Source organism: Apteryx rowi, unplaced genomic scaffold (genome assembly GCF_003343035.1).
Source record: "Apteryx rowi isolate R43461 unplaced genomic scaffold, aptRow1 scaffold_61, whole genome shotgun sequence".
In the NCBI taxonomy this organism is placed as follows: domain Eukaryota; kingdom Metazoa; phylum Chordata; class Aves; order Apterygiformes; family Apterygidae; genus Apteryx; species Apteryx rowi.
Window position 1 is genome coordinate 1,308,904 of NW_020450883.1, and position 24,743 is coordinate 1,333,646.

The following is a 24,743-nucleotide window of genomic DNA, read 5'->3' on the forward strand; positions in this document are numbered from 1 at the left end:
CTTATTTTGACGTTATCCAAGGCTGGCTATGAGGGCAACTTTCAGAGCATCCTTTTGTCCTTCTCAGGATGGAAAATGACTTGGCGACCAAGCAAGCGCTCTACTCTCCTGTCCGTGTCCCCATAGGTGGGTGAGCCATGCTGCTCAGGTTCCCCCAGCATCTCCGCTGCCTCAATCCCACCAACATACAGACAAGGCAGCTGAAATGGATGGGTCAAGATGCAGGTGTAATTCTCTGATGCCCATGAACAAAAAGTAAGGGTTGACTTCTAGGAGATTTGGCYCTATTTGTTAATTTTACAGACATCAACATGCACAGAGCAGGGCTTGATCATTTTAGAGTATCTTGGTTTCTTTTCTTCCCATCCTTTTTGAAAAAACTCACAGTGCAGAAGGGTCAGGCAAAACTCTCTCATGTCTGACAAGATTCAGACTCACACCCCCTAGACAGTAGCTCTGTCTACATACAGGCAAATCCATCATTTCTGCTGGCAGAAGACTTGGCCACACCTTCCCTATTGGCTAAAATACCAGGACTGCATTCAGAAAAGTCATCTTCTGAATTCTCAGATGTTAACTCTTGAAGACAACTTCAGTCCAGAAAAAACAGGTGCATCTCTTATATTTATCTGCGACAATGACTTTGCTTTATTTCACTGTAACATATTAGGCTAAAATACTAAAAAGGCAAAAAGAAATTGAAGAAAAAATAGAGCAGTTTTCCTTTAAACTCATTAGAATGAAGCACCGAACATATTTAATATGATCTCTACTGACCCAAATCCATAAAATCTCCATCTTATTTAAACTAAAATTAGATAAAAATAATTTATGCACGGTTTTCCTTATAGCATGCCTCTTTCCATCTCACACCAAGAAAAACTGAGCAAATGGGGATTGAAACTTCTTCAGAAGTAACCTCTGACTGATAACTGAATGCTGTCCAGTGCTGACACAGGTGAAACAAACCTGCTGGTTATAGTCAATGGCAATAACAATTACTCCCCACCAAAGTCTTATGGGTCGAAAGAACTCTTTGTGGAAATAAAGTATGAAAAGTGTCATACCTTTACAAAGTGATGATGGTGGTATTTAAATAAAAATGGGGAAAATATGAAAAATTTCTAATTAATCTTTTGAGGAAACATATTACTACCTGGGAAGGAATGGGGAATTCAAGCTGACCTGCCAAGCACATGCTTTCATTTATTCTGCGTGCATCTCTGGATAAACCTACAAAGAAAAGAACATCAGCAAAGAGACAACTGCCATTTCATTAAACTACCCAAAGGAGTTTATACTAGCTAATATGACTACCTATTGCTGTATATAGACACTTCATGAGTCCTACCATGGATTAACTATCTGAGTTTACTCAGGATCCTGGCTGGGATACACAGCTGGCACAAACTCCCATGCTGTTGCGAAGCACTTTTATGAGCCAAAATGTCGTATGACAGATGGATTAATGGAATGTGTCACAGTTACTCTCTTTTTTTTGATAGAAGTCATACTTCTTGAGAGTCAAGACACAATATGAGAGGATGAAAAAGCCTGAGTATCCCCTGAAATGAATTTTACGTCTCTAACCAGTCCTTCCTAATGGTTATATAGTACTTCCATCTCCTCTTGGTGAAAAAGAAGGATATTTTATAAATCAGAAATAATATCATATCTCTACTCTTGATTTGTCTTGACTCCACCATTTAACTTCTCATCTTCCAATACATGATGGATGTACATAAATATCTGGATCCCACAACTCTTTTTGAATGCTTGCTCAAATTTCTGTTTGTTTGTTTCAGGTTTGGAATCTGTAGCCATAAGCCACATAACACCTCTCCAGTCAAAAGGAGACCCAGAATGCTTTTAACTGGCCACAAAACTTATGCATCCCAAGACGTTTCTGCTATATTCCTGATTTCTAATGCTCCACTGAAATGCAATAGGCTCTAGACAGATGGGAAGGGAGGAAGAGGAATCAAAATGCACAATACATAATGCTTCAGGTTTGAAAGGAACATCAAAGCTTACTTTTTGTATTTAAAAGTGGTACTGAGGCAAACCCAGTGCTCAGGTTCACAGAAAGAGTTAAAGAGTATGAGGCAGGTATTTCTCTTTCATTTTTTTGTAAAGTGTGGCTAATAATGAAAACAACAAAGAAATGAAAGAAGTGACAAAAACAAGAAAGGCGAGAAAGACAAGGAAGAACAGTCTTTAAATGTGAAAAAATGCTGAATTTGTGTCTGTCAGCTTCTTTTTATCCCCTCAGAAGCCTCTGTCATCTCTTCTTCTGCAGCATAAGTGCTAAATTGGYGCTTAAAGCCCATTTTTGTCTTTCTGTACATTATTAACAATTGTTTGTTGGTCTAGGATCACACACAGACATTCATTAGCTGAACTAAGCAAACACTTTGTTTTTTACTTCCAAAAAACAGTAGAACAATTCATTTCTATTAAACTATCATGCAAGGCTCTTGCAGTGTTTACTAATAATGAACACCTACTCCTTCTGAAGTGGCATTGATCACAAATTTACACTGCTGCTTAACTGATTCGACATGACAAATGTCACAGACCAGAGTCTCAAAGCCATTGCTTTTGCATATGTACAGCTAAATCAATTTATAAGGCAATCCATACTACATGTGTAGAGAACAAGTTATTAACACAGTATTATAACAAAGTCAATCCTTTCAAGAAGATTTAGTCTTGCTTAGCACAAGTATGCAACTTATTAACTTAAAAGAGGTGCACTGACTTCTTTTCCTTCTTCCTCCCTTATTACTACTTTTCTAATCCTACATCTCCACAGTGAAAGTCATGAAGACTAATTGATCCATTTTTAGTTTAGGAGAAAATGCCCCCAATTGATGTTTTTAGCTGTCTTTTTAACAATGTTAAATGGCTGGAAACTGTTGAAGTGAAAGACTTTTACTGCTTGCTGCAAGTGAATAGCGTAAATGGTATTGATCTGCTATGAGGGGTTTACAGTACAGAACCATTCAGCGCATTATTTAAAGTGTAAATACCTATTTGATTTTTTTTTTTTTGGCTTTTGTCCAGACATTTATAAGATGGCTTTTCCTCCTTTGAAAAGCTTTCTTTAAAAATACAAGTGGCATTCAGGCCTTTCCTACAGATGGAGTTATTCCTGCTTTCTTCAGTAAAAGCTGAATCCTCTTGGGGGGGGGGGGAGAAGTAGAGCGGGGGAGGCAGGTTTGTTGCTCCTGCAAGTGATGAAACTGAGAACTGAGCACAGAGGAGAGGAACTGAGAAAAGATTCACAGCTTCAAAGTTGGAGCCAGATGCCAGGAGGCAAAGCTAGAGATACTAGAAGGCACAGTCTCTTATCTTCAAAGTCTGCTACATCTCTGCTTTTGATAATATTCATCTGGAAACTCTTAAAGGGACAACCCTGAGATCACAGGACTGACATAACGAGCACTRAAGGAACCCCAGGGACTGGGGTTGTGACATGGGGAAAAAAAACAGCGTGCCTGGGAAGTTATGAGGATGAGAAAGCCTGTTCTCCTTCTGTCATGGCTTGTTCCATGTCAGGGAGTGGAAGGAGAGGTTTGGTGGCTTTGAATACACTGCATCTACGTTTCTTTATTAATAGAGCTGTACATGCAAAAAGACAGAAAATGTTAGTGGTTGTATGATTATTTTACATTATTCTATAGGGTTTTTTTTTTGTATTACTCAGTTCTACAGTAATTCACTGGCCTCAACCAAGAGGCCAATTCATCCATGATATTTTATTCTTGTGTTTGAGATCATGGAGTGTAGATTGCAGGGCAAAGTATTTTGAACTCCTTCACATTGGCACACAAACAGACCAGACTTAGCTTCAGTTGCTGCGAAAAGAATAAAAGACAAGGGCTTTTGCCTCCCTCAGATCAAGCCAAAGTTTGCCTCAGTGCACCTTGTGCAGAAGACCTGATCTGTACAAGATTTCAGTGTAAACTGACAATAAAAGAGATGAATTAGCATAACTGACTGTTTCACTTATGAAGATTAAATAGCCTTTTATTGCAGTTGTTTGCCAAGGAAAATGCTCCCCAGTGGAAGACTATAAGCAGTTAAGGTAGATTTGATGAGGATTTTAATTGCTGTTATGCAACTGGTAATGGAAAGTTTTTATTAAATGTCATGCAAAAGCCAATTGATATTTTGGAGCCAGAAAGCTCTTGGTAGCACAAGGCTTGGGCATTTTTCTAACTGTATTTCAGGTGCCAGGGAAGTACCTTCTTCATTTTTGTTTCCAATCCTGCTCTCATACTTTAAAAGCTGCTTAAGAAGGTCAAGTCACATTACAGTGAAGTAAAGGCAAATGCCTAAAAACAGAAAACCTGACCCACATCATCTTTTTCTACTGAATGGATCTGAAAAAAATTGTGATGTGGACATTTGCTCCTCTCCATCTTCAGAAATGACTGAGTGGTATGAGCGCTCATTTCAGGAAGGACACAAGCAGATTCAACTAACTAGTTCACATGATGGTAATTGGCTTTGCATAGAAAGTACTTAAGAGCAGGGCTATAGGGTGTTATAGGTTTTTTCAACCCCTCCTTTTGAAGTTGTTCCATTTTGCATGAAACTATTAAATATTCACTAGCTTGCTCACCAACGGAGAGAGACAGGAAACATGACTGCATAACATAAAGTCTAGCTCTAAGAGGCCTGAATTTCTTGCTCCAGTGGTTACTTCGATTCCCTGCTCCACTTGGTTCAGGAGCTGGGACCCATGTCTTCTCCTTCCCGAGTGAATGCAGCAGCTCTTAGGGTATAACCTCATGCTTAGCTTCTCCTCTGGAAAAATCATTTACTGGACCTTGCAAGGTGGAGAAACAGCATTTGGTTATTAGAGCACTCACAGAGGAGGGGCATATTCAGCCTTTCTTTCTCTCCCTGCTTTTCCCTCTGAAACCAAAGGAAGGACCCTGCTGTCCTACCTGCCCGAGGAGAGAGGTCTACCCCCTGGATTACCAAGATTAAAGAGAAATGGACAATCCCACCCTGGCCACACCTAGGCCATCCAAGTGCAGTGAAGTAGGTACACTCTCCAAGAATTTGTCTTAGGTAACATGGGTGAGGGCCCTAGCGCAGTTTGTGTGTAAATGGGAAGCATAAATGCTCAGCACTGTCATTAATTGGGAATGTCCTACAGACGAAAAAAGGAACTGAAGGCATTTAAATTCCTTTGGGATGGGGCTGCAGCTGAGCAGGACACTTGCTTTCTAACTGAGAGAAACTTGCCAAAACAGCAATTAAGCATTAGATAAAGTCCTTCAACAAAAAATAGGATAGAAACTATGTTTACTGAGATTGCATCATGCTGGCTGTTTTGGGGGAAAAAAATTACAATTTTAAACATGAAAATGTGTTGAAACCAAACAAACAATGCTGTGATGCTTCTTCTAAGGTGGACACTTTCTTGGTAGGCAGCTCTAATTGTTGCAATAGCTTTTAGGTGTTCTAATGCACTCAAGTGAATTATGCACCACACTGCTTCTGAATGACACAGCCATTTCTGACTCCATTAATATGGAAGATTTCAGCCAAATGCTTTTAAACGATAGCTTCTCTTTATTTGTAATTTCAGACTCTATTGATTTCCTTCTGTTCCCTTCATTATGATTTCAATTGATTACCTTGGCAACTGCAATAACAATGATTGCACTTGACACTGTCTGAGACTCTTGAGATGGTATTTGAATAGGAATGGTATAATTTGGGGAAAAATGCCTACAAGAACCTGCCATTAACAGTACGCTTACACTTTACTTTTATTGACTTCCCTCTCTTTCAAACAGGCCCTTGTCAGGGAATATGTTGCTAGATATTGGGTAGGATTTCAGTGACTCCTTGAAGTAAAAGATTCTTATTAATGAATAGAGTAGGTTTTGTGTTAGTGGTTTTTTTCAGCACTGTGACAGTTCAGGGAATCCTCCCACCTACGACAGGATTTTTTGTTCTCTTTGTAGCAGGGTTACGAAGTCTTTGTAAAGAGTGTTCCTGGCCAAAGCTTTTTTTTTTTTTTTTTTTTTTTTTACTACCTGTATTATGTCCTTGCACACAGAAGAATTTCAAGTACAAAAGAATGACTTTGGGTTAAAATCTGAGATGGTTTTATTCACAGTTTCAGTGCAATTTATACCTTGGAGGGCCAATTACATATGCCATTTTCTTAGGGAAAAAATGGCTATTGGGTTATTTGGCATTTATATTCCTCAGTTCATACATATACCATTTAGTGTTAATAAAAAACTGTCCTAAAATTAGTAGCAATATCCTTTCTATGAAAATAATACTATATTGAAGGTCTGTTTTCTCATTCAAGGAATGTCAGAGCAAATATCACAATGGAAGAGAGGGTAAAGCAAAAGAGGGACATCCTTCCTTGTATGTTATGAAGGTAATTCAGATTTATGAACACAGTAGTCAAAAGACACAGCTTTGGTTTACTCTTTTTCATTGCATTGATGACCTCTGATTTTGATTTGATTCCTACATCACCAACAGTATCTTCTGATTCAAGATACTTTTTATGAATGTCAGTCATTTTGCACTTTATATAATAATAATGTTCCCATTTTTAAATGTACTATTTTAATTTCAAAAAAGAAGGAAAGGCCAACCTTCATGATGGTTCTTTTTCCTTAAAAGCTAACAAATTGGATGGTGATATGCAGCAAAGGAGTAATTGTAGCAATCTGCCCTTCTATTACCAGTTGTATACTTGAAACCACAAAGCAGTGCTCTTCCTCCCCAGCCAAAATTTCATAGAGAAACTGCAAAGTTACAATTAGTGACTGCTGGTAGCTTTAAGTCATAGGTTAGGAGAAGAATGCTGAAAGACAGAAATGATCACTTTCGTCAGTACGATAGCCCCCTTCTGACATCTGACCAGGAGATTCAAGTAAGGTGAGAGTCAAGAAAAGGTTACTGTAGAGTAATGAATATTATGTCCTATCATTATACTTTCTACTGAGAATATTTATTCATAATTATCCATATCAAAACTGAAAAGCAACCTTTCCTTTCATCCCTTGCCCTGATACGCTCAGGGAGGTAAATAAATCCTGGGTAGCCCAACCCAGTCTTTGATCAGTCTTTATAGACGTGAACTTCAACTACACAGAGATTTTTGAAAGTGACTCAGTCTGTTAATTTATTGCTGGTGCCATTCAGGGCAATGCAAATTTTACCCTGGCTCAAATGAAAACAACATTAGAAACTTTCTTAAGGAGCTTCTGAAAATTTCTGACTCAAGATGTTAAGATATGCCCAAGAAGAAAACAAATAAATAGTCTTTGAATTGAACTAAATAATTGTTTTAGGTGATTCATGAAGAGATTTGAAAAGGAGGTTATTTTTTAAAATACCATCTTGTCTCCCAACTGATAGCCAGATTTACAACCAAATCAGGAGAGCCTGGTGACATCTGTCATTGAGTAGGAAAATAATTGCATAGTATAGATATAGAGTAAACTGTATAAAGTGATTTGACCATCCTATATGAAGAAAACAAGTAATCTGAAAACCCAGATACATTTTCTAGTCATCCCACTTTCATATCACATTCATTTACGAATCCTAGAGTTTCACTTGGTTTAGCAGTGACAGCAATTTTTACAATTGACCAGGTGTCTAAGGCTCTTTGTGTCTTACAGTCATAGTTTTATACAGATAGCAGCAACAAACAGTTATTCTATGTAGAATGAGGTATTTACGACTCTAATATAATGATATAGAGAGAAATGCAGTCCTATTACAATAGCAGAGGCTTGGAGGTGACACAGGATGTGGCGTAGAAGAGCACAGTTATCGGGTGATAAGGGATGGGGCACAGACTTGGCTCTGGAGACTACACAGCTGCAAACAACTCACCAGTGGTCAGGTAAGGAAATGCAGACCTGGAGCAGGACAAAACTGGTTTTAGCAGTAACAAAGAGAACAAAGAAATAGTAGCTAACATAGGTAAAAGATGCTATACACAATAAATTCAGATGTAATGTGGAGCTACAGAACAGTGAAGAAAGAATTAGATGTAAACACGTTAGAAAACATATAAAAATGACCCCAAGTGGATGCTAGAGGGAGGAATAAGAAACCATCAGCATCAACACCATATGCCTCCTGGTGAAGGACTACAGATGCTGACAAGTCACTGTAACACCCCACCACCAACACCAGTATGAGGCCATTGACCTTAGGACCCAGGGGAGAAGGGGAAGTGTCAGGCCAGCACCAGAAAAGAGGGGAGAAACTGCCCTTTTGTGCTTACYAGTTTTAACTGCATTGTTATTCTTTCTTTTTCTGCAAGTTAGACCTTGAATAATAATGATTAGACTCCTATGATTTCAGTTATTCTAACAATAAATTCTTGGCTTTACTTATATATAATGTGTGCTTCCTCTTTGCCCTTGAACCAGACTTTGAACATAACATCACAGAAACTCAAAAGCTTTATTACAGGAAATAAATAAAATTATAGAAGTTATGTAAGACAACTCTACTGCAAAGGTTTACCCCCTCAGAATATTCTTTCTGTTTTTCTTCTCTTTTGCCAATTTCTTTGTTTGCTTTCTTTACTTCTCTCCTTCTCTTATTCTTTTTCTAGTGCTTTCTCTTTTTGCCCTCTCATTTCCTTTTCCTTTCCTCTCTTTTTTCCAGCTTCTTACTTTTGAGTTTTAAAGACTGGTATTTTGTAGACTTTATATCCTTCATCTGCCTCCCTTGAGAGCATTTACCAGCATAGTGGCATGAAGCCTCTGGGTAGAACAAAGCCAATATACTTGACAGGACTGCAGGACGATAGAGTCTGAAGTCTCTAACTATGGAAGTGGAAGTAATTCCTCTTAGGGAATACGGTAATAGAGCAGTGAAATTGCCTACTTGGAAAATTCTCCAGGCCTGGATGCTCATTTGCTTTCTTTGGAAACTTTTGCTGCCAAGATCTCCCATTCACTTTCTGGATTGACCCTTAGTTCACTTTTCCCAGCAATTTTATGGGCATGTCTGTGTTCTTTGGCTTCTAAACAGGATTGAAAAAGCTCCAAGTTACCTCAAAAGCTTTGGTAGAAAGCAGAGATTAACTGTTTTAAAGCCCAACAGTACTGTTTGCCAAACTTCTAAATTTTCATCGCTTCAGTACATATAAATAGGTTAGCAAACATCAAAATTATATTTCTTGCCATAAAGATTTGTCACTGGTTGTTAATAGCTTCACTTCACAACCCAAATTAAATCAAGATAGCTCTCCATAATGATTTAATTATTTAAAGATGATAGTCCCTTGTAATCCTATTGTCTGTTAAACTTCAGCAATCTGGCTAGGCTTCTGTGCAGATCTATGTGAAGTACAACAGTACTGACCTCATGCTGCAAAAAATAACATACATATTTATATATGTATATACGTTCATCTTAAATAGACATTTTCACTTCTCCTAAGCTCTAGCTATGTCTGTCTAGTAAAGGAAGTGCCATTCTGTCGTGTGTCAGAGTTGTACAAATTCAAGATTTAAACGTGTATGTAAGTATATGCAGTACCTGTAAAGACCAGGTAGAAATGCATACACTTCTTTGAAGAAAATGCACTATTTTAGAAGTTCTGTTGACTTTAGTGAAAATATTTGAAGGAAGCATACCTTTCAACACAGTGTATTGTATTGAATCAATATATCCAGACTTGAGTCTTAGAATATTGTGACAGAACAGTGCTATTATTTTCCTAAATGCAATTCTTGCCTGACAGTTTAATCATAGTGTGTAACTGTCACACATCTCTATGACCAAAGAGATAGACAGAGTGTTGTAGCTAATGCAGTTTTCTTTTTTAAAATAGAAAACTTTTCAAACTCCCCTAAAGAGTGAGCTTGTTCAGATAAAGATTTTTTGGTTCAGGCTCATTTCCACTTTATGGTTTCTATTTCTTATTCTCTTCCTAAAAAAGGACAAATTATTGAATTTCATTCTAACTTGCCAAGTTGCTGACTACAGTGGAGAATATCACTTCTCTGAATAGCACTGTAACATTTAAAAAACAGCCTACAGGTGCACTTTGTCTAACATTTGGTGTGACAGAGCAATCGTAGTATCTTATCATATTGACTTCTATATCTTACCAAGAACTGAAGATCAAGCTGTTTTGTTTTCAGCTACTTTTTCTTCACATTTTTCTGTGGAATGATGATGCATTGCAAATATTGCCAGGTAAGTAAAGCAGTATTTGTTTTTGGAGCAAAGTAATCTAATAAAAGAACAAAAGAAATAAACCTCCATGCTTGCACAATTAATGGCAAAATGTTAAGAATTCTTTGCTTGATAGAATGAAAAGGTTATTATGAAACTGTAACTCCATTACAGGGCGGTACTTGCTCTTAGCTTGTAAGTAAGCGCTGTAGCTTAAAATGTATTTAAGAAGCTAATGGAATTAGCTGACTATAATTAGGGCTGATGGGAACAACAGACTGAGGTTGGCACAATAAAGTATCTCATTCAGTTGGGCAGTTTTTTAATGCTTCCTTCTGTGGTCAGGAGTTGTCTAATCAGGTATCCGCATGGACTCTGTGTTTCATATAATGATGTCATGAACTTTCTTGCAGCAGTTCACCTTATGAAACATGCTCAATTATGTGAAAAGCTGGGAATCAAAGAAATTAATCCTAAAATACCACTTTAAGGAGCTTTAAGAGATGAAGAATTATATTTCCCTTTGGCTGCTTAGTTTGGAGAAGTAAAATTGCTGGAAAGCTGTAACTGCCCCTACCCCTTCTGCTTTCTTTTCCTGGAGACTTCTTCAATGCTTCATAATGCTGCTTTTTGAGACCTCAGTCAGCTATTCCTTCCCCTGCCAAACCATCTTCCTCTGTCAGAAGAAAAAAGCCCAAAACAACATCCTTCCCTAAAATAAATAAACAATAAATAAACAAAGACACTCCCACCACCCCCACACAAACATATGAATATGTTTAGCACTGTGCTTTCGTTTGGTTTTGTTTTCACTTTTTTCAGTCTTTTCCTAATTCTCAGCCAGCCCTTTTGGTGCACTTCACTGCACCCCTCCTGCTCCTTTAGCTGGTGGTTTGCTCCCCCACAACCCTCTTCCACAGGGGCTTAGATGGGGCAGGTTCTTCCAAACATTGACGGCCCCCTGCCCTGCCACGTCTTGTTAAGGAAAGGAGTGGAGACATCCCCTGTTTCCTATCAGTTTTCCTGGAAGAGACCTCAATCCCACGGCAGAAGCTGTCAGGGGGAGACATCTCCCTTTCCCCGTACTTCGCTGTCCTTGGCCACCAGCCTCGTGTGAGAGGTTGCATATGCAGAGATGGTCCCACGTGGTGAGGTTTTGCCTTCCTTGAGCACTGTGCTGCCCAAAGCAAACCCTCATTTTGCATGTCATGGTCCATGCAGAAAGGAGACCTCAAGTGTGTAGTCAGACATGGGACAATATGTAACACCAAAATGCATTTCAGAGTTTTGCAGATAAGACAGATTGGCCACTTTCATTGTAAGAATTTTTGTTAAGGAAAACAGTTTATCTATCTATCTACCTATCTATCCATCTATATCTATCCATCTATCTATCTGTCTGTCTGTCTATCCATCTATCTATCTATCTATCTATCTATCTAAATAACCTTTCACCCAGTGAAAGTGTTACAGTGGTAAAACACATTGACCTTCTGTAAGGCAAATGGCAACCTTGACTTTTTCAGTTGGGTCAAGACAAGGTGAAAGCATATTATGACAGAGCCACAGACCTCTAAGAGGACTGAATAACAAATGTGAAAATAGTTTCAAAATCCTGCACAAGCTCTCAGATAACTGTCTGCATTGAGAATCATTACAAAGTATTCACTTGCATTTCCTTCACAAAGTACTTAGAGCCACATTCTTCCCACACTTATACTGCCATGAATTCAGATCAGCTCTTCTGGAGCCAAGGGCATTTCTAGATTTATTACAATTTAAATGAAGTAAAATTAAACTTTGTTATTTGTTTAGGTACTAATGTTTTCAGTGGAATGAAGATAAACATATTCTCTGTACGATATGGCTTCCAGTACTCACAACTAGACTAATTAAAGTAGGTGCAAGCTAGATTATTCAGAGTGAATAAAGCTGCCTCATATTTCTCAGCTGAAGCTCTTACCAAAAAGCACAGATTCATATTGACCAAATCCTCTTGCAAATTTATTTCAGTTTTGACAATTTTCCTGAAAATTCACAATCAAAACACTTTATTAAAGCATAAGCAATTTAAAATATTTTTTCCTTTCATCTTTCTGGCTACCAGCTTCATTTTTATGAATGGTAACTGTATTGAAAAATGACAAATCAACCAAAAACAGCTGACACAGTACAGCGCAGCACACATTCCCAGTCTGTGCTAATCCGGATTTTTTCGCAGATCTGACCTGAAGAAGCAGTATGCACCTGAAATCTCCTTTGTTTTCAGCAGTTATAGCAGCTAATGGTCTAATGAAAAGTATTACCTCTGATACAAACCTTGGATTGCAGTCTTGTAATAAGAGACGTATTCCCATGTAAGAGTGTTTTTCTGACTAGCAGCTAAACACAAATGCGAAAGAGCTCAGTCAATCAATTACACATAAAAAGAATATTAATTATTATTTAATGTTAACTCACTTTACTATCTGGAACCATCTCACCTGTGAGCTCTGGGCAGACCCTCAGTCAGCTCCGAGTAGTTCACTTGCTCCTGATGGGGAATTGTTCATCTGCACACCATTAAGCAACACATGTTTAAAGCCCAAACCCCATTGTAATCAAAAGGCAGATTTTTCCTATATCTGATTGGCATCTGCACATAGAAGAACTGAAATAAACATGGCACACAACAGGGAGAAACAACTTTTTACATTGAAAAATATTTCTTTAAGATTTTTGCTCACATACTGAATACATTTGGTATTTTTTCTTATACACAAAGTGAATCAGTTAAGAATTTACTAGCCACAAGTTGGTGTCACAGTAGACTGCGAATGAGGAAAAGCAGACACTGAATTCCTTCTGGAGTAATAAATGCATTTGATATTTTCCTGGTAAACTCCTGAATAGTGCTTTTAAAAAAGACGTTGCAAGTAATGAGAGATTTGGGTAGCCAAAAGTCTCTCCCAGGCAAAGCTGAGGTACCTTCCAGCCACTGCCATTGCTGGCTGTTGCATACTGAACAGGGAATTTTAAGTCCTTTTCTGGGACAGCAGCAGCAAGTCAACAGGACTCAGATCTATTCACCTCCTGACTTTTTCATCCTTGATATACTGAAGGTAGTAAGGGATTTTTTTTTTTAGACAATTGTTGAAGATTCAGGCAAGAAGTTAATTAACTCCTCTAACTGGCAAAGACACCAAGCTGGGAACACCTCCACATCATAAGCATGGTAAGGAACTGCCTGAGGAATCCCCAAAATAACTGCACCTTCCTTGGAAGTGAGTGGCACCTGATTAAATGCTGCTGGTTGGGATATTGCTCTGACCAGCAGCGTACCCACAGTCCAGGTGTCATGCACTCTGGCTACACGATCATCTCAGTGGGCTCGAAAGCACAGAGCATCCTCATTGATAGCTCCTGAGTGTGCAGCGACAGTGCGTAATGCACGGAAAGCGGGGCCAGTGCTTCCTTGCGTGCCCAGTACAGCGAGGGTCTGTTTCCTCAGTCTGCTCTGCATCATTCTCATAGCTCAAAGCAATTGTAAATCCCATCTGGAGCTCTTCCAGCCAAAATATTTTTGATGGACTCTAAATGAAGTGTTTCATTTCAGTTTCCAGGGTTGCTTTATTTTGTTTTTATTTCCATATATTTTAAAATTAAGGCAACTTTGTTCCTGAAGGTTCTGTGCCTCACTTTGCCTCTCCTCCCCTCCCCACCAACACCTTCCGTTCAACATGTTCCCAGACCTTTAACATGTTCTGTTCAAGAAATAAACTACTTGTCAAAGAACTATACCTTTGATTGCCAGTGCAGCATGAGACTCTCTGACAATTTGTTTCAGTCATATTCAGTATTTAAGTATCCATGTATATTATTTCCCACTGAAACTGCCAATGAGACTTTTTAGTGATATAGGATATACTTGTAATTCTTCTGCAGTAGAGCTGCAGGAGGACGTAGTTCAAGAGCCTTGGACAGCCAGTTAAGGCAACTGTTGTATGCTGTTGTATGGCACGTCTCTCATAAGCTCGTTTTTGAATGAGCTTTTGAAGCTCATTTTCTCAACTTCAGCATAGTGCCCATGAGCTGCAGTTCAATATTTAAAACATCTGACATTTGTCTTTCTTCTGAAGACATTATCACACTATTGCATTATTGCCCCCCACCCCCTTTTTTTTGTCCTTAAGCAGTCTCTGCAGCAGAAGCAGCAAACAGTTTCCAGGTATAAGCTTGCCAAGGAAAATCATAAATTATGCTTAAGGGAAAAACCATTACAGAGATTCAATCATTTATTGCATAATGAATGTATATTTCAGGTACAGTGAAACATTTATAGGGTTACTGAAAGTATAACGATTAATAAAGTACAAGTGAAGTCAAGTAGCAATGTATTTGGTATATAACAGTTCACTGATGATATATTGTATAGGATTTTAAATATATTTTAAATATACTATACTTCCTTGCCACAAAGCCCCAGACTTGTATTACTTCATTACTAAGAGTAGCCAAATGCATTTATTAGTAGGCATTCATTAATAAAACATTAAATGTACTATAAAAAAAACTGTCTTTTTTTCTGATTAAGATAATAGTAAAAATAAACCTGGCACATCAGAAAGTTCAGATTACATGTCTCAGGTGGTCTTATTTGGTTACAGTTATGACCCCATCCTTCCTCCAACCAGTGGGAAATAGGAAGTCTAGTCATATTTCATACATACTCACTCAAAAGAAGTAGCCAGGTCTGTTCTGATATAATTTGAAGATTCTGAAATTAATTAACTTTGGAAACTCTTCCAGCCTCCTTTTCTTTTTTCCTGATATTCATATGTTTTGGGTTCATGAAAGTGGCTTTTTCTGTATGAAAACATTGACATAAATCATGATCAATTCTTGTATTGATTAAAATTATAACAAATCTATTGTTGCCTGCACAATAAAAATTATGTGTGCATGGATCAAATATGTTTACTAAGGATGATATTTGAAACATATGAAATATCCAAGTAACAACTGAGAGTTTCTATACATTTAATTTTAAAATTTCAGTGACAGAGTTTGAGTATGAGAGCAAATTTTGTTTAAAAGAAACTAATAAAATCTGATACCCAATTGCAAAGAAGAGTGCAAAAGAAGGCTGTTTAACCCATCAAGAAAGTCAAGCTCTGAATGAGCTTCTACACAAAATATATAAACATGACAGCTACCACAGGAGATGAGGACTACCTGAAGGCACTGCTCAGAAAAAGGAGACCTTGACTACATCTGCCCAGCTCTAACTTACTAGATTAATGAAATATGAGCTGGAAAGCAAAGGAATAACAGATGAACTTTGTCACATAACTTCTGCAAACTTCATACTTTTGTAACACATCTGGGGCAGGAGACCAGAAGGTCACCAGACACCCTGGTGACAACTGCTGATGGTCCTTAGATGGGGAGAAAGTCACAGATTGGCCTGGGGCCATGTCATTAGCAAGGACACCAGCAGCCTATGCTGACTACCTAACGTACACAGTAATAAATAATGCAAACATTAGTCCCTCAGTGTGGTGGACACATCCATGGGCATCTGACACCTCATCAAAGGATGAGCCTGAGGTGGAACCAGGATGCACTGGGACTGGGCTGTCCAGACGGCTTGAACTCCCTGGCCATTGGCAAGAGTGTCCTGTTCCTGGGACCACTGGTGCTGGGCATGGTGGGCTGGAGCAACGACCTTGGTTTGTGTAAGCGCGAATTGTGCGAGTCTGTCATGGAATAGAAATCTGAGAAGAGAAATTGCTGTCCACTCGCTATACCCATCCTGCTGAGGAAATACGTGTCTGGTGTAAGTCACTGAGTGGTGCAGGTCTGTTCCTGCAGCCACACCACAAATGTTCCCTGTGACTGCAGCAGAGATTTTATGAAAGCATTACATGCTCCAGAAGAAAATATATGATGTCTTTTCTCCACGTGGCAGAAGAGCATCCTATGTTGAAAGAGAAGCAGATTTTTAAAAGAAGCATTGTTTGTACATTGACTGAAAGCAAATTGTGCACTCAGTATAAGAAGAGTTTGAGCGTATCAGAGGCAAAGTTTTTTTTGCACAAAAAAAAAAGTCTTTATGGTCAAACATCCCCTAAGTATTTGCAGAGGCCACTAACCTGCAAGAACAAATTCTTGGTACCAGAAGGAACTGCATGCATGTTCTGTGTAATATGGAGAAAATCATGACAGAGTCAGTTGTGAACTTATATTATGATCAACAGAAGGAAAAACCATCATCAGACTTTCTGCCCTGTGAGAATTTTCATTAAAATGAGCTCCAGTCCCCATTTCAATGTTTTACACAAGCACCCACCAAACAGGAGGGGGAGAAAGACGATGAAATCCAAGTATGGCTAAAGGCAGGAAGTTATACATACAAGATCATCAAAAATGCTCAAGTGATGCATGAGAGAGAAGAGTATAGCAGATGGTGGACAAAATCCCTCTTCACACAACGTTTTGTTTTTGAACATCATAAGTGGAAATGTAGCCAGTACAACTGTGTATCAAAAATATGCAGTGACTATAAGAAGACAAGTGTGATAATTATGAGTGTGCCTGTCTGTGACACTTCAAAGGAGGAACAGAGCTTTGGCCCATCGCCAGGAACCGCTGCTGCACAGCCCTGCTCAGGATCAGTCTTTTTCCAGAAGAGGGAAGGCAAGCATCTGGGAAACTTCACTTCAGCTGTACTTTCTATAAGGAAAGAATAGAAGCAAACACTTATTTTCACATTGTGGAGTTTGGCTCGTAAGCAATTCTGGGTTTGCCAGTAGTAACAAGCATAAATGTAGAGTCAATATTGTAAAGCAGGAAGAAGTGAATGCTGACATGTTTACAGCATACCAGACTGTATTTGAAGTGCTTGGGTGTGTTCCAGGAAAACAAGCCATAAAAATGAACTCAGATGTTATACTAGTAGGAAAGTACTAGGGAAGGTAATGGTGGCATTACAAAGGAAAGAGAAAAGACAGTTAAGCTGTATTAGAGAAAGGCGAGATAGAAAAAGCAAGAACCTATATATGTTGCATAAACTCAATGGCAATTGCCAACAGAGCTGAAAGGACTGAAATAAGAATATGTCTGGCTCCTTGAAATTGAACTGGGGATACAGGACAACAATTGTCTTGACTACATATTGCTGAAGAAATAACAAAGAAGCTTAGCAAAAGGAGAATTGTTTATCCATTTAGATACTAGAAGTAGTTTCAGTAACTCTGTCTGGAAAAAAAAGCAAAGGCAGAAAGGAGCTTGTAACTGTAGACTTTTTAACAAGCTATTTAGAAGCGTCAGATTTGTTAGACAGCCATTTGGTATACAGGAAGCTGATGTATAGCCTAGAGTAAAACAGTAGAACCCTGAAGAATATTACATTTGTTTATCATAGAACAGGAGAGCTAATATAGGAGAAAATCTTTCAAAAGAGTCAATGTTTTAATCATGTTTTGCAATAGCAAAAATGGCAGTAGTATTAAAAAAAGCTCTTAAAATGATTTTGTCAGCAAGTAATACAGATCTGCAAAGATACTTTGAAATAGTTAACACTCTGAAGAAGTTTTATAGTAAAAATACTTCACTTCAGTCAACAGTGGTATCCTTGCATGTTTTCTGAAGACAAACATAACAGTTTATCAAAATATCAGTGCATAAGAAAATGCAGGAAGTGCTAATACTTCCTTGCTTTTAAACAGTTGAACACAAAAGGGGGCCTTTTTTCCATATTACAGTGGATTCAGATTTCAGAGGATAAACAAGTTGAGCGAAACTTTCTAATAGTGTAAGCCATGCCTTCACTAGTACTTCACAAACAGATTGCATGTGCAACATTGGTAGCCCAACAACATAATCCTGTAAAGGAAGGGGAAATACACTAGTATTGTTTTGGCTGCAGTCAATTTCATCAGTACATCTGTAAGAAAGACATGAATAAAGAAATGAATTGTAAGCCACTTGGGGCTATTTTTAGAAGCACTTTGATAAGCAGTGCTTTACCAGGAATACGGAGATAGCAAGTTACCATTACAGAAATACCAAATGAAAGCTGGATACAATCCATGAAAGTGTTTAAAAGTAGAAGATGTCTTTCTGAGAGTGTTTTTGCATTATGGAGAAGGCCTGAGCATGGAAGTCACATCATGCAGAAGGTGCATGCAAACAGATGGGGATGATCATGGTATCTCCCATGGCATCCTAACTCATCTGTGATCTTCTGTTCCTCTGGATGTGTGCCACTGTGACAGGGAGCAGACATTGGCCCTGCATACTCAGCCACAAAACATTGCAGAGGCTGAGACACACCACATGTTAAAATATTGTCCCTTGAAAACTCTGAGCTGTTTTACTAGAGCTTCAAAGGAGAAAGGAGTATATGAGAAAATCTGACATGCTCATCTTTCAGCTCATTTTCATAGTGACTTTGTCCAGTGAGGACACATCTGTTACATTTATATATGCCATTAAAACCATTTTTGTTTGCTGAATGAAAAGCAAAAACTGTTAGCAGAGGAGGGGCTGTTGGTTGTCTCAGGACAGAAGTGAATACTGATGTGTAGACATACCCCAGTTCACAATTCACTGCTGTTCTCTAAAGCCTCTCCTCACTTTACCTCTCCTCATCACTAAGAGTGTCCTAGATCTCATGTGAAAGCTCTTGTCGTCCTCAAGTAAAATATTGTTTCACTGCTATCAGTGGTATGTTATCAGGAATTAGTGGTAAGTGCATTAAAAACCCCTTAAACGGTATTCTGCATTGGCCCAAATCAAAGGCTGTAGCATAAATAACTACTCCAGTTGCTTCATTCATTTGCCTAATTAATTCATCAGTAGTTTGGGATTTAATATTAAACAAAGCCATGGCCAAATTTTTCTCTTCTGCTGCAGAGGTGACCCCAGATCATGGGTTTGTCCCAGTGTTTACAGAATTTTCAATAAACCTTCATTACTTTCCTCTGCCATCAGTTTCACTCCACTGTCACATCATTAAAATAATGCCTGCCTGCCAGGTTCACAATGCGATCTTCCAGTACTGTTCAGCTTTACAATATCACCTCACACAGCATCTCTGAGCTCAACCTACCATAAGGCAGCAGTTTGGCAACATTTTTATGGGATGATATGCAAGAATGCAGAAGTTTCAGCAAGGGTGAGGGGACAAAGTGCCTACAATAATGATATTAATGATCTTACTAATGTATTTATTAGTCAGTGTGTAGAGCAAAAATGAGAATTGATTTATCTGTCATTATCACTTCCTCTATCAGCCTGGTTCTACTGCAAAGCAAAATGTCAGGTTTGCTAAAAGAAAAGTAGTGCTATGGAGCAGGAATGATGCACAGCTCTCTCTCTTCTCTAGTATTTTGTTTTACAAATCAACATGGTACTCAAGCCCTTGAAATCCCAGCAGGACTCTTACAGGAAAGCAAGGGTAAAGTTTCAAGAGCATGTGTATGACACGGGAGACTAATTGTCTCCTAAGCAATGTAGGTACTTTTTAAAAAGTTTACTGCCATATCATTTTCATACGTCAAAGTAGGCAGGATTGCTTTGCACAAACTAGTGCTCTGTCTCTTTGCTTTTCCTGCATCTGAAAGTCAAATGCATTGGCTGAAGCTTCTGGAAGGATGCACATGACACTACGCACACTCCATAACGTGAGCTCTTATAACATGTTTCTCCTCTGATTCTCAGCTGTTAACTGTTCTTGAAATTGCTGCTTACATTCTCTTTCTCTAGGGCATAAAATAAGTAGGAATTAAAAAAGTACTAAAAATATATCCTGGAGTAATTAGTTAAAAATTATCTGTTGTCTCTTTAAAAGTATTTCTTAGTCTCAGAAGGTTAATGGTGTCGCACTGAATTGAGACACAGAGTGATTGTATCAATATTAATAAGCTCAGCTGAAGTGCCACTAACTCCAGCGTAGTTTTGACACCATGCAACCTGACTAATAAAATAAAAACTAATTTTAAAAATAATTTACCTCCTGGAGACCTTAAAATGGATTTTACTAATGAAAAACTAACATGGATTTTTCCTGATAGGTGAAGCAAATGAGACTGTGGAACCATGTATATGTTCACAAGGGCAAAACGAAATATCCAATAAGCTGGTTCGTCTGCTTAGAAGTAATTTTGAACATTGTCCATCAGTGTTTATACACAAGGGTTTTCTACAGCAGATTAAGCAGAACAAAACATGAATTGTTTACATAGCAAGATGATTATTAACAATTGTATTCAGCAGAACATGTTGTTTTCTAATGACCAATGCTATTGTTTAAATCCATAAAAGAAAACAGCTCTTTACTTTTTTTTTTCCAGCTGGTGCAGAAGTAAGACTAATTATTTAGTGAACTCTGTAGAAGCATCCTATATAGATCCTCAACCCTGTTTTGCCTGCACAGAGTCCTGATTAAGCCAGAGGTACAAACACCCACCTTCACTTTGCAAAATAATGGCTTCATATACCTTGCTCATACTTCATTCTACAAAAGGAATTTCAGGGAATCAAACCAGGCTATGTAGCAAAAGTCTTTTAAAGGATGAAAGGACAAGATCTATTGCCTTCTAAATGTTAGCAGGTTATAGAGGTGGCTTATCTGCAAGAAGGAAACAAAATACATGCTATGTAGTATTGAGTCCCCAATGAGTATGAGTATGAGTTCCCATGAGTTTCTGATACTATCTAGGACATATGCCCACAAATGTGTTTTGTGGCTGTACAAGTCTTTTAAATGCACAAAATCCTAATGAGTGGGATAAAATCTCAAATAGGCACCAAAGTTGCAGGCTTTGCTTTATATAAACTCTTGCATGTCTGAAGCTAGATATTTTAACTCCTATTAAAGCGTCAGTGTCAAAATGGTTTCCACTGAAGAAAGGCAAAGCACCTTTAACAGGTTTAGACACACGTAGACTCCACATGCCTTGTGGTGCTGGAGTACTAGTTACAGGATCATCAGCAGTGCCTACGGGTTTGAGTCTGGTACCTGCGAGGGTATCTGCTTGCCTTCAACTACCGAGGATTAGTACTGCTAGACATAAATCCAGATAATTTGGGTCACATGAGAAAAAATAAGTATTTGATAAAGGTGGTCACTAGACAAGAAATTGAAAGAACTGTAATTATGTGAGATACATAAAAGATGGGTCCTGTGGCTAACATCATCTTTTCCTTTGCATTCAGAAACTTTATGCCTCTGTGGCTATCATTTCATGCTTAACTGGAAAGCTTTTGACATACTACAATTTTATTTGTAATACTCCAGATAAGGTAAATAGCTTGTTGTTGTATTTTGCTATTTGTTGTGAGAAATGTGAGCTTCAACATTCTTGATTCCTCTGCCAGAAACAGGAAAAGGTTTTTGAACAGTTTCCAGACAGATATAGAAGGGTTAAATTCAAACTTGAATTATGATTCTTGCAAAACAGTGTACAATGTAAATATTTTGCCCATCCACAGATCTTTCAGACCTCTGGGATGGTGCTGAAAGCATGATGCTTGGACATTAGATGTCCTGAGAGATCTCTCAGCTCTGACTACCCTCTTGAAGTCTTAAAGGTATGCCAGATAGACTTTCTATAAAAGAGCGATTTTTTTTTTGCTTCCATTCTTTCTCCTGCCACCCATTCCTCTCTTAAAAAAATATATAAAATGAAGTTTTGCTGATTTTCAAAAACACCAATTTATTCTTTTTTTTTTCTCCACCTCAAAAGGACACCCCAGAATCCTGAAAGAGTTGTGCTCCTGCCAGCTGCTTAGCTGCAAAGAGGTAGGCATATTTCTGAATACCCATGTAAGCTTGTCCTCACCACTAACACCTCCTCCACCCATGATAAACAATTAAAGATGAGGAATGCTGACGCATACTTCCTTATTCCCCCCCCCCCCGAAGATACAGACACTCTCATGCTGCTGCAACTGTTCATGCCTCCTGTACTGAATTCATGCTTTTGTTTTTGATTCCATCTTTGGTTCTTTGATGCCTGGCATTCATGTATATATAGACTGTCCCCTGCTCTTCTGCATTTCAGGAGTTCATAAATGTCAGGATCAACACCTGCATAGATTCTTCTTTTTAGAAAACAAGATAAAAAGAGAGAGAGGGGAAGAAAAAGAAGGGAAGGGAAAGGAAGGGAAGAGAAAAGAAGAGAAAGGATAGTTCTGCAATGCACGCTTTCAAATACTTCATTAATTTTCTCCTGGAAATAATTTTGGCTCAGTGAGCTCTGCTGCTAGTAAATTACCTTCTGACCTTTTGGAATACTTACTAGAAAGTCTTAAAGGATTTTCTTCTTCTATAAACACCAACAAGTTTGAATTACACTATTTTATTGACCATTCTGAGGTGCACTTAGTAATGGTACAACCTCAGAAAACATCCTACACCTCCATGACTCATTTTACCATGAACTCCATGTTTGAAACTAGTAATACCAGGTTGTTTACTGATATTTACCTTCAGCACTACACAGCTTGTCTGTTGAACAGCCTCTTCTTACCTGACTGTAGTATAATGAGCCATTTCTGGCTATATGCCCTGAATCAATAGATATTTATTGCACCTCAGGTTTTAAAATATTGTTATTTGACTGGGAACTCGCATATCTAGCTGGCATTTTTTCCCTCGCCTACAGAAATTTTGTCTTTTCTTAACCCCAAAGGCTCCATACATTGCTATTCTTTAGTGCTACAAGGAAAAGAGCAAGGTTATTCTGAAAATGAGCTTAATAATACAGCAAAACTGCTCAACAGGCTGTGATAACATTGAACTTGGCTCAGTGATATCCAATTGAAACAATTAGTGAAATAGACTCCATAGGTGATTAGAGATACAAATGGTTAAGTCAAAACAAAAGACAAATGGCTAAGAGGTTGCATAGTTTCTCTCTGTTTTTTTTTTTCATAGCAATTTCTGGACATTATGAGAAAAAAATTGGTGAGGCATTGTTTTCTTGTTGGTAACTTCACAGTGGTCTCATGCCTGTCTTACTGGTAATAATCAGTAAGTATGCCTCTTCTTCCCAATACCAGTGAGTGGGCAGGAGCTGTTCTCTTTTAACATGAATGTAGCTTCTGTAGTCTGAATAAACTCCTCTAAGTATCTGCCCATACACCTCCAGCTCAATAAGAACAAGGAAGGAAACTGGATACTACCTGAGCATTTTCACATTGTCCTGAAGAACTACAAATAAAATGAAGGGACTGTCCATATTAAACCATGGGCTTTACCAAAATTGTTCAATTGAACTAAGCAAAGTTGTAAGAAAAATTTTACACTTGGTGATGCCTTTCACAAGCAATCTTCTACAACAACTGAGTTGCTGGATCACTTTGCATCAGAGCAATACAAAGAAAGCAAGGTTAGCCCATATCATACCTCAGTGGGGAGGGCTGTTCGGGAAACAGTCATACTTTGCTCTTTTCTGGACAATGGTTTCAATCTGGCTTACTGCGTTCCATATGAGTACCAGACAAGGAGGCTGTTGGCTACTGAGAGGTTGTATTTTCATTCATTCATTCATTTCTTTCCTGCCTGCCTTCCTTCCTTCTCTTTTTTCTTTCTTTCTTTTCATTCTTTCATTCTTTTTTTCTCTCTCTCTCTTTTCTTTCTCCATCGGTCTATCTTTTCCTCTTTCTTCCTTCAATCCTTCTTTCTATCTATCTATCTATCTATCTATCTTTTTGTCTTTTTTCGGGGGGTCTTTCTGTCTTTCTTCTACTTTCTTTCTCTCTCTCTTTCTTTCTCTCCTTCTCTCTTTCCATCATTTATGTATGAAATTCCAGATGTACAATAATTGAGGCCTCAAGGACCCTTCACAACCAAAGCCTCAGTGAAACAGTAATCTTTCATTTCAGTTAAGAGGGATTTCATCAATAAGTTACTGTAATTTGTGCACACATAATCTGCATGACTTTTTAAATATAAAATTAGACACACCCATCTACCCACTGACCTATACACATAGATCTATATACATACATTTAAACACCTATATACATATACACACATAATACTTCATATAAATGTATAAAAAAGCCAAGTCAGACTGGGAAAGCATGTTTCAACTCGACCAGGTTTGTTACTGGAGAAATGAGGTGCAGATCTTGGAGGAAGAGAAGTTACCATGCTATCTATGAGTAGCATCTGGGAGGAACTGAAGAAGAGTGGAAATAGTCTGAGACATATTAAGAAATGAGATGAGAAATACTTCACCAAACTGCTTCAGCAGAGCTCTGCTTATCTATAATATGTTCTCAAGGAACAAAAAAAGTCCAGTAACTGTAATGTTTACCTCAAATCAAAATTTGTCTTATATATATCTTATATATTTTATATTTTACCAGTGTGTTTCAGAATAACCCTTATGAAAACAAAAAGAAAGCCCTTTAATAGCCTAAATGAATTACGCATGATCAGACATAATAACAGAATCAGTATTCCAAGTCATTTTCCATGCTGATCAACAGATAAAACCTCCAGTGCTTTTCATAAAATAAAGAACATGATAAAAAAAAACACT